The 17,403-nt window shown below is 39.3% G+C and overlaps 1 protein-coding gene across 2 annotated transcripts in view; it reads left to right on the forward strand.

The window, feature by feature from the left end:
• LOC149300710 (copine-4-like) overlaps positions 1-17,403 on the forward strand; it is a 127,330-nt gene that overhangs the window by 855 nt on the left and 109,072 nt on the right. The window lies entirely within an intron of this gene.

Here is a 17,403-nt window from a genome sequence, read left to right on the forward strand (position 1 = left end):
TACTGTTGATACTGTTGACTTATATTCAATGTTGTGACTGGATAGGAACAGTCCAAGATGTTGTAATATTAGTGATTATCCACCGATGGCTTTGTCATTACCAGGGGTAGCAACTGATTTCTGAATCCAAAGTACTATAGATGATCTTTGCTGTCCTGTTAAAATATTTACGGTGTTTTTATTATACAACTGAATTTATATAATGTTAGTGACATAAGAGTTTCCTGTTGTTATCTGTGAGGAAAATTATGTTTATTTTTTCCCAAGCAAACACAATTGCGTTGTTATTAAAATATGTTATATTATTGTATTTCTTTACCTATTCCTATTCCACAGAACTGAGTAGATAAAAGAAATATTCCACATATTCAGGCAGGACCGGCCCTGCCATTTGGAAATGCAAGGCTGCTGCCTAAGACACTACTGAGGTTCCCTCTTATTGTGGCAAAAAAGTGCATGCAAGAGGGAGCTTTGGAAAAATACTTTGTCTAGTGTACCAGAATCCCTGCACTTAGGTTATTACCAGAATCCCTGCATTTAGGCCATACTGTATCTTACAAAGGTCTATTCACTAAACAGAACGCACAAGCAAGTAGGCAGGTAATGTAAATTTACAGCAATAAACTCACACTAGTTGGAAAAATGACAAAATCACTACTGCAAACTCACATTTGCACTTTTTAATTATTTCATTACATTCAGAGAAATCGTTTTCATATCACATTCAATAATCTAGTATACATGGGACTACACCTTACCAGTGACATACACACTGGCACACATATTTAAACACACTCAGACCTCATACACATACACACTCACTCTAAAACACACATACTTACACTAAAATATGCTCATACTTAGACTAACACATATTTTTTATATACACCTCTGCTAACATATATACTCTCTAACACACACTTACACACACTCATGCTAACCCACACACTTATCCATACACACAGTCACTCTAACATACATACACACTTATATACTCCCTCCCAAAACCTCTTGCTCCCTTACCTTCTTTCCTCCTTACTTTGCCCAGAGCCTTCTTTCTAGTTACTTGCTTTTACCACAGGGTTACTTAACATTTCTTTAGGTGACCCTGTGTTCATGCCCTTGTAAGTGGGCTGGTCCAACTCAAACTGGCCATTTTTTGGCTCAGACAGGGCACCCAGCTAGGATAAAACATGGAATATTGGTAGATCACCTTTTTTTTAACCAATTATGTCATGGACATGTAACGTATCATTCAACTTGCATGCCCTTGCCTGCAACTCACAAAGTGTAAGATCGTATGCACTTGCATTCACTTGAAAACATGTATTTTTGTATTTGACTAAAATCTTATGTAATTTACCTGCTATTTGTATAATAAAGAAGCAAGTGAGTATGTTAGGGGAATGCCAGGAGAATGTTCTAGACTGTCAAAGCACCAATAAAGCACCCAAAGGCACCCTCCAGCCATCACATGCACTTTAATGCATTCCTAATCATCTTTCCTCCTTGTAAATGCATGGAGGGATTCCCCCGGTGCGTATCTTGCAGGAAATGTGTTGAGCTGCTGCATGCGTCAATGCAGTATACACAGCGCCACTTAGTTCTGGGGGAGTCTAAAGAGATTTCCTTTGTGCACTCACAGAAAATGCTTCAATTGATTTCAGTGGGTACCTAAAGGTGAGTATTGTAATTACTTTTTAAGGTTGAAGAATGTATATTAAAATACTTTACTATGTATTATCCGTGAGGCTATACGTGATACAAAACTGTCCCTGCAAATGTCAATCTTGTCATAGGACTCTCTACGGATAAACGTTTGGTTAAATCAAAGCATATTCTACCCAGAGTGCCTAAAATATTAAATGTGCTGTTCCACCCAGAATGCCTCAGAAAATACCATCTGATAAGTATGACATCATGTAAAGAGAAGTAAAAGAAACTTATCTGTCATCAGTCCTATCTGTCTTCCAAAGCCCTCATCTATGTATCACATGACAGAAGTCTGATCTCCTACAACCACTCCCAGCCCCCCTTAAACTAGAAGACCTTCACGTAAAAAACCCTTCTTTGATGCCAGAAATTGGCAGGTAGATAAGTGTTGCAGAGGAAACAAACTAAGAAAACTACAGAAACAAACTAAGAAAGTACAGAAAAACAGTACATTATTTCAAAACAGGTATAAGTTTATTTAACATGTATAAAATAGATGATCAGGAATACCTGTCTTTTTATATAAAGTATATATTTTTTTCAAAGTGATCTATTTTAAAAGCATTTTAATGTATCAAACCCATTGCTATAAAATGTAGGCTTCCAGGAAATCATGGTTGAGACATACTAACCACATTTTTAATGTCAATGTTTTCTTCATACTAGTTCCAGTATTGATTGTGTGAAAGAACTGAACTTTACGATTGTTTTCCCAGAAAATCAGAGAGATGGTTAATCTATATACAATTTAGAAACAGAATTTTCCATGCATATGTTCTTCAGCGCTTGTAGTGAAGTTTTATAATCTGTTTAGTCTACAATTTATGTCTAACAGCCTGGTGGATATAAATGTACCCCTGTCTGAAAAGCGAAGATGCTAATGGGTACCCTGTATTGTCTCCCGCCAGCCTTTAATAGTACTATCCTACAGTACAATAAGAAAACTCATACATGGCAGCTGGAGCTCCAAAGATTGCTTGTCAATGTCCATAAATCAGAAACCTTCTGGAAATGTGTTCATAATCCTGAATGCAGTACATCTATTTCTGTCTTTTTCTAGTTCTTTTTGTTGTGTGTGACAGCTACAAGTTATTGACATTAAACAACTGTCCTCCTTGAGATAAAGCAGAGAAGATGTCGCTATAGTTCTGTAAATCAGAATGCAATGCATAAGTAGTCTTTTGTGCTATCTGGATTTTTTCATGTACTCTACATTCCTTTCACTCAATAATTCATTTTGATACCATTCATAATTGTGGTTGATTTAAGTGCAAACTTTGCAGTTTCTGCTAGATTAATACTTGTCATGTTGTAAAGACATGGAGGTAAAAGGAAATGGTATGATATTCAGTTTTATTACCAACATGCTACATAAAGTCTTTGATACTGCTGACCATTTTTTTTCTGAAATGTATGATTTTTTTCAACAAAAATAATTATTTATGATTTGAATCTTTACTAATTTTGAAAAAAAAAATGTGTAACTGCTGACAATGCATCATTCATAGAATTACATTGTTTCATTTTTTATATTTATTTTGCTACAGTCACCAGCACTCTCAATGATTGGTTAAAAACGTATTCCACAAAAGACTAAACATAGGGGATTATCAGACAGTATGTTCAGATCGTTTGACATAATCGAGCCTCTTCTTGGATTTCATTTGTGAATGAAAAAGTAAAGATAGGGAACAAAACAGAACTCTCACTTTTAAGGTTCTATACACTAAAGCTAAACATATGCAACATGGGGACAGCCATCTTAAGTTCTGTTCTGAGGCTCTGCATGATCTTCCCAATTAAAGTATCTCTCACCTATTGTTAAGTTGCTCATTGACATTGATTGGTTTAGGCATCCTTTGTAAGGCTGGGGAGAGGGGAACAAAGATAACTTGAGGACAGGGAATTAATTAGATAATGCTACCTCAGGGCACTGTTGATCTCAGCTTTAGACAGAAAAGGGATCTGACAACTTGGCCCTAACAATTTGGTCTCGAAAGCTTGCAATTAAACTCTCAGTTAGCCAATAAATTGTATCATTTGTATCATTTTAACTATACTTCTGTTTTCTCAAAGGCTAACACGGTACAAACCCTTTTATCATTATATAAAAGTTTCTTTGTTTTAGACTCTTTAGTTTTAGACCATGACCTCTTGTTTTAAAACAACGCACACTTTGAAATACACATCCCTCTAGAATGTCTAAATGTCTTTATATGACAACCACGTTAATTTGCATGGAGGTCACCCTGGAGTGTCGCTTTAAGTTAAAGATGCATAAAGATGATAATTTTAAAAACATAATATGAAGATAATTGGTGTAAATTCCCAAAGGAAGAAGACCCATCAATCATTCAAAAGCACAAATTCAAGAAAAGGACTTCTTATGACTCAAAAGATTCCGGACTGGATTCGTATTCTGTACTTAGTGGAATCATAAGCTTCTATAGTAGGGTTGCTAAAGGTATACATTCAAGATCATATCTTGATACATAATCCAATTAGTAAAAGTCAACATGGATTTGTGAAAGACCGGTCTTGTCAAACCAACCTATTAGCATTCTATGAAGAAGTTAGTAAAAATATAGACCTGGTGGCTGTAGATGTGATTTATCTGGACTTTGCTAAGGCATTTGATACGGTTCCGCATAAAAGGCTACTCTATAAATTAACAGAAATAGGCTTAGGGGCAAATGTCTGTATGTGGATCAGAAATTGGCTAAAAGATAGAATGCAGAGGGTTGTTGTGAATGGATGCTTCTCAGCCTGTACGCAGGTATTAAGTGGAGTGCCTCAGGTGTCTGTCCTCGGTCCTCTTCTTTTACATTTATTTATAAATGATCTCCCATTGAGAGCCATGCATTGAGAGCCATGTCACAGTTTTTGCTGATGACACTAAATAAGGCCAGGTAATTCAGACTAATCTTGAGGTTTCTTCTTTGCAGGAGGATTTAGACAGAGTTGGGGACTGGGCGTGCAAGTGGCAGATGAGGTTCAATATAGAGAAGTTATGCATTATGGTAAAAATAATAAAAATGCGACCTATTCTTTAAATGGAATATCCTTGGGGGAAACTACCAATGAGAAGGACTTATGAATAACAGTTGACAACAGACTTGACAACAGTGCGCAATGGCAGCAAGCAGCTGCGAGGGCCAATAAGGTTTTAGCATGCATAAAAAGAGGTATCCATTCAAGGGAGGAGGATATTATCTTGCCTCTTTACAGGTCATTGGTAAGACCTCACCTTGAGTATGCGGCACCGGTCCTTAAAAAGGACATTATGGAATTAGAAAAAGTGCAAAGGAGGGCTACGAAATGAATAAGGGGATTGGGTGATACTAGTTATGAAGAGAGACTAAAAAAAGTTAAAATTATATACGCTAGAAAAACGGCGTCTCAGAGGGGATATGCTAACATTATATAAATATATGCAGGGCCAATATAAAGAGCTCTTCAGTGACCTGTTCATTAACAGAAATATACAAAGAACAAGAGGTCAGCCACTGAGACTGGAAGAGCGCAGGTTTCATAGACACCAAGGGAAGGGATTCTTTACAGTGAGGACAATAAAGGTATGGAATTCACTGCCAAGGGAGGTGGTGTTATCCAATACATTAGATGCCTTCAAAAGGGGCCTCTATATTTTCTTAGAAAGGCATGACATACAGGGATATAAATAGAATAACATTAATATTTTAGAGCTTCTTGATCCAAGGAGAAATCCGATTGCCTTTTGTAGTCAAGAAGGAATTTTTTCCCCCTGATGGCAGAATCCGAAGTAGCTTAATTAGGGATTTTTTTGCCTTCTTTTGGATCAAGAATAGGAAGGTTAGGTAGAAGGGTTGAAGTTGATGGACTTAGGTCTTTTTTCAACCTTACGAACTATGTAACTATGTAACAGTAGTAATAGCGCTGGACAACAGAGGCGTATGAAGGGGGCGCCAGTGAGCGGCTTTCAAACGCCGTCTTTTTTTTTTTTTTTGATGCGGAGGAGAGAGATGGGGGCCTAGCAACCGCTCGGCGCCCCTCATTCTCCTCCATGAGGCCTCTACCTCCATCCTGGTGCCGGCATTTCATGCTGAGCGCCGTAATATGACGTCATATTTCGGCGCTCAGCAGTGAAGCAGCGGGCACCAGCGAGCAGCTTTTAAAAGACAGTGTTTAAAAGCCGCTCGCTGGTGCCCGCTGCTTCACTGCTGAGCGCCGAAATATGACGTCATATTACGGCGCTAAGCAGTGAAGCAGCAGGCACCGCAGCAGTGCAGTAAGACAGAAGCTTCGTGCTCCCGTCGCTGGACCTCAAGGTGAGAGAACTACAAGAGAACTACAAAGGGGGAGAGGGGTTAGAAAGTGATAAGGGAGGGAGAGGGGTTAGAAAGTGATAAGGGAGGGAGAGGGGTTAGAAAGTGATAAGGGAAGGATAGGGGGTAGATATAATTAAAGAGTGTGAATTAATGTGTGGATGCATTGAGTGAATGAGGGAGAGCATGAGTTAATATGTGAATGTATTGTCTGAATGAGGGAGAGCATGAGTTGTCTGTATGAGGGAGAGCATGAGCTAATATGTGGATGAGTTGTCTGTATGAGGGAGAGCATGAGCTGTCTGAATAAGGGAGAGCATGAGTTAATATGTGGATGAGTTGTCTGAATGACGGAGAGCATGAGTTGTCTGAATGAGGGAGAGCATGAGTTAATATGTGGATGAATTGTCTGAATGAGGGAGAGCATGAGTTGTCTGAATGAGGGAGAGCATGAGTTGTCTAAATGAGGGAGAGCATGAGTTAATGTGTGGATGAATTGTCTGAATGAGGGAGAGCATGAGTTAATGTGTGGATGAATTGTCTGAATGAGAGAGAGCATGAGTTAATGTGTGGATGAGTTGTCTGAATTAAAGTGTGAATTAGTGAGTGACTGTAAAAGTGTTTGTGTGTATCATAGATGTATAATTGTGGAAAGCCAAAGATGGCACTAGCAGGAGGTTTGAGCCTTGGGGACCAAGATGGCACAGGCAGGGTGTATATGGGACAAAGACGGTACAGGCCGGACTGTTTGGGGACAAAGTTGACTTGTGCTGGGCTATTTGGGGACAAAGATGGCAAATCTTATGTGTGTGATCTGGGTGCTGGTCAGGTTCTATGTGGGCAGTGAGGACGCCAGGGCTGACTTTGGGGAGTGCAACCTGTGATCTATGCCTGTAATTTAGGGGGTTTTAAATATACCTTTAATGCCGTGTTTTTATGTGAATTCCAATTGATCTATACCTGCAAAGCTGGGTTTTTGTGTTATTCTGTAGATCCATATCTGCTATGCTATGTTTCCATACATTATTTATGTAAACCTGAAAATACAGGGTTAATATGTCTTATTCAGTTGATTAATACCCGCAATGCTGTTTCCATGTATTTATTTGATCTATACCTGCAATGCTACGTTTCATATATTATTATTGTATACCTGCAAATACAGGATTTGTCTGTCTGATTGTGTTTATTTGATATATACCTTCAGTGCTGAGATCACAAGTGAATTTCAATTGATCTGGGTTTGTGTGTTGATCTATACCTGCTATCGGCAGCAGGGACTAATATTTATATATATATATGGGCAGCAGGGGCTAGTAAATGGGTTTTAGATATTTGGACAGGGGCGCAATTTCAGTGCTTGCCGTAGGTGCTATTTTCAGTAGATACGCCTCTGCTGGACAATATCACATTTATGTGAGTGAGATTACATCTTTAAGTTGTAGTTTGGGAGGGCTAACATAAATCACCAATGTGCACAATGCATGTGATGTCCAAACTATACAGTTGTTATATGTGTTTAACCATTAGTTATATTTTAAAGAGCAGTGACAAAACACAAAACAGTGGCTTCTGGCAGTGGTTTGCAATATTCAAATGAGAGCAAAATAGGGAGCAATTTCCTCCTACACCCTTCCCAGCCTTCCCTTACCCATCAAACTTAACTCTTGGGACTACAGTCATTGAACTATACTGTCCATTTATATAAGAAGTTGGTAAACGCATAATTCACCTACTAGACAATAACTACAGTGCCCTCCACTAATATTGGCAATGAGCAAACAATGAGCAAATAATGTTGTGAAAACTCTCTGCTTTCATGGATATCAAACAATTGTACAAACACAACACAGGTTTATCCAAGAAAATGTAAAAATATATGTGTGGCACAATTATTTAGTACACGTTACTAGGGCCAGGAAGTTGTTCAACCATGACTTCCTGTTTCACAGGGTATACATATAAGGTGACAAATAGGCCAAATTCCCTTAGTCATTCATCACAATGAGTAAGACCAAGGAATATAGCTGTTATGTGCAGTGGTGGTTATAAGAAAATAACAAAATCATTGAAAATGCCCATTTACACCATCAGGACAATAATTAAGAAGCTCCAGTCAACTTGAAATGTTATGAGTTAACCTGGAAGAAGATGTGTGTCTATATTGTCTCAACGCACTGTGAAGAGGATGGTTTGAGTGGACAAAAAAGGTCCAATGATCACAACTGGAGAATTGCAGAAGTTAGTTGCGTCTTGTGGTCAGAAAGACGTCACCTACCTGGAGGACCTGGACATTTTGTTAGTATACATGGCATCATGCACTCAAGAGATATTAAATGAACACCTGACTGCCTCTGCAAGAAAGCTTAAAATGGGCCATGGTTGGATCTTCCAGCAGGACAGTGATCCATAATATGCATCAAAATCAACACAAAAAATGGTTTACTGACCACAATATTAAGGTTGTCCATGGCCATCCCACTCTCCTGACTTGAACCCCATAGAAAACCTGTAAGATAAACTGAAGAGGAGAGTCCAGCAGCATCAACCTCGAAATTTGAAGGATCTGGAGAGATTCTGTATGGAGGAAGCAGGGGCATTGCTAGGGGGGCTACTGGGGCTGAAGCCCCAAATTTTTTACTTCATAGCAACGAATGGAGTCTCTGAGGCTAAACCATACTTTAGCCCCAGAGTCTCTATTAGGGGATATGGGCCGGCTGGGGCGATCATAGATCTCCCTCTAACCAGCCCCAAACTAATGCCATATCTCGGCGCTCAGCACCAGCAGCAGACATAGGGGGTGGTCTGCCCCATGTGGTACAGCTCTTAGTGAACAATTTAGGACTGGCATGGTTATGTAATGTGAGGTCATGAGATCCCATGGCTAAAGGCTGTTTGCACACTGTGTGAGCAGTGAATAAAATCTGCTATTGAGTTGTGGGGGGGGTGAGGCGAAGAAGAGAGAGGTGAAGGTAGGGGAATATATAAATGTATAAGTGTGTCCATGCATGCATGCATTTATGTACGTTTGTGTATCGGCATGCATATGTTAGGGTATGAGCATGTATATGTAAGTGTGTGTGAGCATGGATATGTGTGTGTGTTTGAGAGCATGAATATGTATGTGTGAGCATGTATGTATGTGTGAATGTTTGTGTATGAGCATGGATGTGTATGTTTAAGGGTGTTTGAGCATGCATATGTAAGTGTGTGTTAGTGAGTATGTGTGCATCTGTGTTGGCATGATTGCGTAAGTCTGTGTAAATGGGAGAGTGTGTAAAAAGTTACTGGGGGAGAGGCAAGGGAAAGATGGGGAAACAATGCCAAATATCTCTATCTCTAAGGTTAGAGATAGAGAGAAACAAAAGAGATAATGAAATCAAGGAAATATGAGGACAAAGGGGAGAGATAAAGAAAAAGGAGAGAGATTGAGATAAAGAGGAAGACAGAATAGTGAGGTGGAGAGATAATAAGAAGTAGGAGGGATAATGAGAAATGGGAGATATAAGGAGAAGTGGGGAAGAAAGTGAAATCAGAGGAAAAATAAAGAGAAATGAAAGAGATAAAATAAATAAAAAGAGGAGATATAATGAGAAATGGGTATCAAAGAAAAGGGGAAGATATAAAGAGAAAGAAGAGGTAAGATATACAGAAAGGGAAGAGAGGATAAGAGTGAAAGAATGGTAAAAAGAAAGAGGGTGAGAAATAAAGAGAAAGCTAGGAACCATGCAGCTCCTGGCACTGGCACAACTAAGTGGCATACCCAGGATCCTGTGATACAGAGCATAATTTTTTAATTGTGTTCAGTATTGAAGGTTACGCTATTGTAGAGAGTAAACTAGAGAAATTGCCTATAAAAACGAAGGTTGAAATATATACTGTATAACAATATATAATCCACAAGTTGATATACTGTTGAAGCTATCAGTTTTGTCTACCATTTTGTCTAGTTAACTCAGGTGAATGAAAGAATCCCATTTTAAACCCCTTCCTCCAGTTCCCATAACAAAAAAACACAGTTCAGCTAACCCTTCTGGTGGCAGCTCTGGCTGTGTGTATGGTGTCATGCTTGATTCCTTTACTGTGAAGAAACTGCGCTTCAGAAAGGTTCCCCCTTGTGAGTCACATTGATGGACAGACTGACGTAATATTGGTGGAAATGGTCAGAGCTATGTGGGGCAGAGTTCCAAGATTGGGACTTCCCCTTATAAATCAAGAAATTTGGAAGGTATATATTGCACAGGGAGGGCTGGCATCCTAAGGCCTGGGGGGCAAGTCTAGTCAAGTGGCCCATTGCGCCACCAAAGCGGCTGCGAGCGACATTGATAGCAGTCACTCCACTGGCGCCTAATGAAATTACACGCACCACGCCGCCCAATAGCCGTGCCTCAGCTCTTTATCCCACCCTATTTAAGACGTGGGACGAAGAGCTGAGGAATGGCCATTGGGTCTGACTGCTGCATGATGCAGGGGCGTACCTAGAGTATTTGGCACCTGTGGCAGATCCTGTATGTGGCACCCCACACACACACTTTAAAACTGCATAGTTTCTATGGTTAGGCAAACATTGACAGGGGTACAGCAAAATTGTTATCATTATATACTGAGGCACACATTGACGGTGGTACAGCATAACTGTTATTATTATATACTTAGGGATTACGCTGCACCACCGTCAATGTGTGCCTATACTTTGAACCAGACACTGACAATACTGAAGTACAACCCCTTTCACTATATACTAAGCCAAACATTGATGTGGTGTAGGCCTAACACTTCAGAGACTGGCTTAGTATATAGTAGGGATGCACTGAAATGAAACTTCTGGACCGAAACTAAAAATTCAGCATTCATTTGGCCAAAACCGAAAAAAAAAAAAAAAAAGTTTAAAATACTTTATTAAAAGTAACACACCAAAATTAGACAAAAACTCAACAATATTAATATATATATACATATATATATATACATATAATTAACATCAATCACAATCCTATCATGCCCAGGTTCTAGCATGTACTGGCTGACTTAATATGATTGGCGTGTGATTGCTGTTTGCAACCATATATATCTATTAATACTGTTATTGAATTATTGGACGAAAAAAATAAAAAATTGATAACAGCAATCACACTCCTATCATGCCTAGACAGCCTCCCTATGCCATGCTATCCCCCCACACTTCCATGCAATCTGAAACCCTCATTCACAAACATTCATCATAAACTACAGCATAACACCCATCACTCTCACACACTTACTAATATTTTCCTACCTTTCCTCTGGCACTGTCACTTTTCCTCCAACTCTTCATTCTTCCTCTTCTGTGTCCTGTCCTTCCGGTGCGCAGAAGACGGTGGGCGTGGCTTCAGTGTTGTGCGCTTCAGTTGCTGCGCGCATCGTTTTTGGAGGCGTGCCGGCACCCCTCAGTGAGCGGCACTCCAGGCGGACCGCCCCCCCACCAGGCACGGCGGCCAGTCCCGGTGGCAGCCGCTTAGTTTTTAACTTTGCGGCTGCCATGAATGTTCGTCTGCCGGCCGCCCGGCTAGCCCGCCGGCCCGGATTCAGGGCGGCCTGGGGGCCCAGCCCGCCCCTGATTGCACTTCCTTTCTATTGGGAAATAAAATGTGTATGTTATGTAAAATTCTCATTGCGTATATGTACATTGGTTTTTATGGCATCCTATGACTACATTCTTACCAGCTTTAAATCGGAGATAATAATCGGAGTTTCCATAATGGAGATTATAATGAGAATATTTCCATTGGCTCTTCAAAGGGTAGTGGTATTGATAGCAGAGTATGTTGAATACACTTGTCAGACTTAATCATTTCTCTGCCAGATTTATTCCTCTCATCTGGTTTGTAGCTTCATCTTTCTTTAAACCTAGCTGCAATGTAGTGTGTACAATAGCCAATTCATCATTTGAAGTGTCACATAGAATTTCCGTAGCGTATTTAATTGAAAGAGTATCATTAAAATACATATTTCATACTTTTCAAACTGTTAGAATCTTAGAAAGCCTGAATTCACAGCAGACCACTGGGTAGACATAAAGCTAATGGATTGCCATACATCAAAAAACCTTTACAACTTGCAAAATAGTCTTGACTTTCCATCCAACTGTATGCACCAATATTCTGAAATGAAACATAGCTGCATTATAAGCAAACGCATGCACATTTTATACTGGAACATGAATGGACAATGGTATGTAATTTTCTGTGGTAATATACAGTATATGTGGACAGAACATTTTTCAGCTGTTCTGACAACATATATGCATATCTTATAGATACAACATCATATCAGCATAGAGGTCATGGGCCTCAGAGGTAAGGGGTGGCTGGGGAGCTGCCCGGGGTCAGGCCTAGGTCACATCAGTGATCACATCAGCCATGGTTTCCAGGACACATGTAATTTTGACATGTTGCTGTCCAGCCCAGATATGTGCTGCCCTACAGTATGGGGATGTATAACTGACTAACATGGTATAACATGGTTCCCTTCCATGAGTCTATACATCCCTCATAGTGCATGGCAGGACTTCATCTGGGCTGGTCAGCAATATGGAAAAATAATATGTGTCCTGGAAAACATGGCCGATGTGGACACCCTACGGCACATGTGTCTCTGCACATACCCGCAACCATGCTTATGAAGAGTCAAATGGACACTATTTTTAACAAAAAATGCACAGACTGGCAGTGATGAGATTGTGAGTACTGGTGATGATAATTTGCATGAGAGTGTCTTCGATCACAGGATTAATTTTTTCCACTATGGAATGCTGCAGTATAAAATGCATGCATATTCTATTATAAAACACACTGGCTTGGCTTTAAGTATTTCATGCCTGCACCGTGAACTATTTGTTAGACTTTTTACAAATTTGCAATGAACAGGGTATTGTGAACATTGCAAGCCATTCATTTTTTTCTCATTCCTTCTAAAAGACTGGAAGCCGGCTTTTTTGCCATGATTTTTTCCAACATACAGAATTGAAACTGGAAATTAGGGATTAAATGAAGAAGGAGATCTGCTTGCCATATTTTTGTCATCTCTCCAAGGGCATCATTCCGTCAGTGTCTGGCAAACAATCGTAACTCTCAATGTGCCAGAATCTTACCTTCAATTATTTTAATTAATTATGGATCATACACATACAACCTAGGGACCAGTGTTCCCTCTAAGCTGTGCGCTTTCAGAGGGAGCGCACACAAACAAAAATTGTGCGCACAACCAGTAGTGTACCGAAGGGGGGCGGTCCGCTACTGGTTGTGTGCACGGCACCCCTCCAGAGACGGACAGTAATGTCCGCCGCTAGAGGAGCAAGCTCGGTTGGGGAGATCAAGGATCTCCCTCTAACCGTCTTTAAAAAAAAAATCAAGGGAGCTGGAGGTCTGTTAATGCAGACCTCCGATCCTGCTCCCTTTCGATGCGCGCGGCAACTGATGCTGTGCGTCGGGATTTGTTGTCATATCCCGGCGCACAGCACTGAAGCCACGCCCACCGCCTCCACTGCAAAGGAAGGAGAGGACACAGAAGAGGGAAGAACGAAGAGGAGGAAAAGTGACAGGTAGGAAAACATTCTGTGAGAGTGAATTAGTAAGTGTGTGAGAGTGATGGGTGTTATGCTGTAGTTTAAACTGAATGTGAATGAGTGTGTGTGTGATAGCATGGATGTGTAAGTGTGTGGGGGGGGATAACATGACATAGGGAGGCTGTAATCATATTCCTATCATGCTCAGGTTCCAGCTTGTACTGGCTGCCTGAGCATGATAGGATTGATGTTAGCAATTATATATTTTTTTGTTCAATTTTGGTGTGTTAACCACACCTTTATTAAAAGTAAGTAACACACCAAAATTGGACAGAACAATTCGATAACAATAATAATATATATATATATATATATATATATATGATTGCTAACAGCAATCCCACTCCTATCATGCCCAAGCAACCAGTACATGCTAGAACCTGGGCATGATAGGAGTGTGATTGCTGTTAATCATATATATATATATATATTGTTATTGTTATTGATTTTTTTTGTCTAATTTTGGTGTGTTACTTTTAATAAAAGTGTTTTTTTTTTGTTTTTCAAGGTGTGGGGGGGTCATTTTCGGTTTCAGTCAAGTGAATGCTAAATTTTCAGGTCCAGAATTTTAATTTCGGTGCACATATATATATATATACACATTAGGCCAGACACTAAAGTGGTAGGCCTACACCACATCAATGTTTGGCTTAGTATTTAGTGATTGGGGTTATGCTGCATTATTGTCAATGTCTGGCTCAATGTATAGTGTGTTATGCTGTACCACCGTCAGTGCGTGCCTCAGTATATAGTGATAGATGTTCTGCTGTACCACTGTCAGTGTTTGCCTCATTATATAATGATAGCAGTTATGCTGTACCACCGTCAATGTTTGCCTCAGTATATAGTGATAGCAGTTATGCTGTACCACTGTCAATGTTTGCCTCACTATATAATGTTAGCAGTTATGCTGTACCACCGTCAATGTCTGCCTCAGTATATAGTGATAGGGGTTATGTTGTACCACCGTCAATGTCTGCCTTAGTAAATAATGATAACAGTTATGCTGTACCCCTGTCAATGTTTGCCTAATGATAGAAGCTATGCAGTTTTAAAGTGTGTGTGTGGGGGGGGGTCCCACGTACAGGATCCGCCCCAGGTGCCAAATACTCTAGGTACGCCCCTGCGGACAACAGTTTTTCCCAATTTTTTTTTATCCTTTATGCGGCCTGGAGCCTCCGCTCGTGATTCGCTCATAATTTACTTATGCAGTGAGAATTTCACCTTTAAAAAAAACATTACAATAAGTAATACTGTTGTGCAGCTAACACTACATTATCACACTGTAATGTAGTGTTATTAACCATGAGCGAGCTATACCAAAAATATAGAATAACAATTTAAATTTAACATTTGCAGAAGCATATTGTGCGCACAAAATTTTGGCTCTGGGAAAATTTTTGCACAAGAGAAATTTTCTGCGCACACCACCTAAGAAAAATTAAAGGGAACATTGCTAGGGACCATGATTTAAGTTCCTAACCATAGAGAAATAACCGATGGTACTCAGTAAGTCAATCATGTTGACTTAAAGCTACAGAATTGATATTAATAGAAAACTCACAAACATTAAGATCTGGGGATTAAGCTATTAATCCATGTGCTGTGGTAGATATAAAAAATAAACTCAAGGAGTATAGGATCCAATTATAACCCCTACACCCCCATACCCTGTTCAGGGGGATAGTCAAATAAAAATACCATTGGGGTCTTAGATGCCACCTGTTTGATCCTAGATTACCCAATGATGTTACTGTATTCGACACAAATATTTTATAATACTAATATGAATTACACTATGTACATATGAAAAGTACAGCCTAGTCCTCAGAATTGTATTTGGTTAATTTTTAAAGCCTGTTGGGGGCCATTGTTTATGGACGTCAATGTATTTTACTGTATGCTAATGTGATCATTCATTCGAAACTGTATGTTTTCAGGTATGGTTCATTGAGACAGAAAAACTCCAATATCTAAAGCAACCAATAACCAATGTGTGCACAGTAAAATGCACTGGAGGACATGCAATACAGTTTTAACATAAAAAGTGCTGGAGTGCTTTGTTAAAACTATTTGTTGGGCACTTTGGCTTTTGAAACTCCCATTTGGCACACAAAGTGTACACGCTTTCACCAGTATTCAGTTTACTGCGTGTTCACACAGTGTCCTGTCACAGATCTTTCTTTGCTGTATATACTGTATTATTTCTTCATTAAACAGGCTCGAAAATCTGCTTTAAAGAGTTTATTTCGCATTAGGTCTATGAAAAACTGTGAATACGAGGAAAAATTCCTCTGAGCTGTGACAGACGTGTGAATTCACACCTTCACATTGTAGTAGAGCTGAGATTTCTATTTACATAAGGATTTTTTTTTAAGTAAGAAAAATCCCTAATGTACAAGATACTGAAAGAAATTCCGATTTATTTCAAGAGACTGCTACGGGAGATACATTCTTGATGTATTGTTGAATAGGTTTGTATGAACATCTGTATAGCATACATTTATATTATCTAGGAAAATGCTGTATTTGACTCGGAGGTTCTTGGGTTAGAGAAATATAACTTATATTTTGACTGTATAGCATTAACATTTTAAAACTAAATTGCCAATGCGCAACTGCATATAAGCAACTGATTGTCAGCACAGTGCTCATGTATCACTCCTATGCAGCATATTAGCACTGAATCAATCTTCTTTGTAGGCATGGTTTTATGAATTTTACATAAACTAGTAAACAAGTAACATTAGGGCCAACTTAGGTCTTTTACAGCTAAGAATTCAGATTCAATCATTTGTACAGCATGCAGGTGAAGAACATACATTTCACAGGGTATACCGCTTGGGGCCCACCAAAATTTGGTCCCAGTTTTAATTCAAGTTTCGTCCATCAGTGACCCACCTGTGCCTCTGGCATGAGGATTACGCAAAGTCAACAAGGAATCCCCTTTTGTTTTTAATAAAAACATTATGTTATATATATATATTCAATGAACATGCTGAATAAGGTTGGATGAATTCAAGTCTAATTTTACTAAACAGTTATTTTCTAAATATATATTGTTTATGTGGTATAAATGATGACAATGCAAGCTGTTAGTGTACAGTAGTCATGCTGGATAATGTATGAAGGAAGCAAGAAGTAACAGTATACTGTAGTAATTAGAGTCAACAAGGTCATATCATTAGAAGTGAATAGCATCTCCCTTTCTAATTTAAATTGTAATCTTCTTTAAGCTGAGTCTAAACTTCACCTGTCTGCATCGATCCATTATAGCTATCAGATTTTTCTTTCTGCGTCATCTTCCTCTTCCACCACAGTTATGGGAATGACATCAGCTATTGGCTCTATAATCCAGCTAAATGTTCATGTTGCCACAGAGACTCCAAATGACAATTTAAGCCATCTCATCCTACACTTAGGAGTCAGGAATGTGGTCATGTATATGCTCCTTTCATCAAGTTTGCACTATGAAAATGAGTCCCTAGCATCAAAAAGTGTAAATATCCACCCTTTAGGCAGCATATTCAACATATTCAAGTGATGGCATTATGTTTTTCAACCTTTTTGGGTCTGGTTCAGAAACATTGGGATCAATACAATTTCTCTGCATTTCAGGCTCCTTCACAACCAGCATGTTGCTGATCCTTGTGTTCAGGATCAGACTGACATGTTTTTCTCTGTAATGACACAAGGGAGCTAAAACATGTTAAGCAGCTGTCTATTCTCGGCTGAGTTGTTCTCAAACCTTTTTGTATGTAATTTCTCTGATGTTTAACTGTT

This window comes from Sceloporus occidentalis, unplaced genomic scaffold (assembly GCF_023333645.1).
Source record: "Sceloporus occidentalis isolate IW3139 unplaced genomic scaffold, rSceOcc1.0.p SCAF_23, whole genome shotgun sequence".
In the NCBI taxonomy this organism is placed as follows: domain Eukaryota; kingdom Metazoa; phylum Chordata; class Lepidosauria; order Squamata; family Phrynosomatidae; genus Sceloporus; species Sceloporus occidentalis.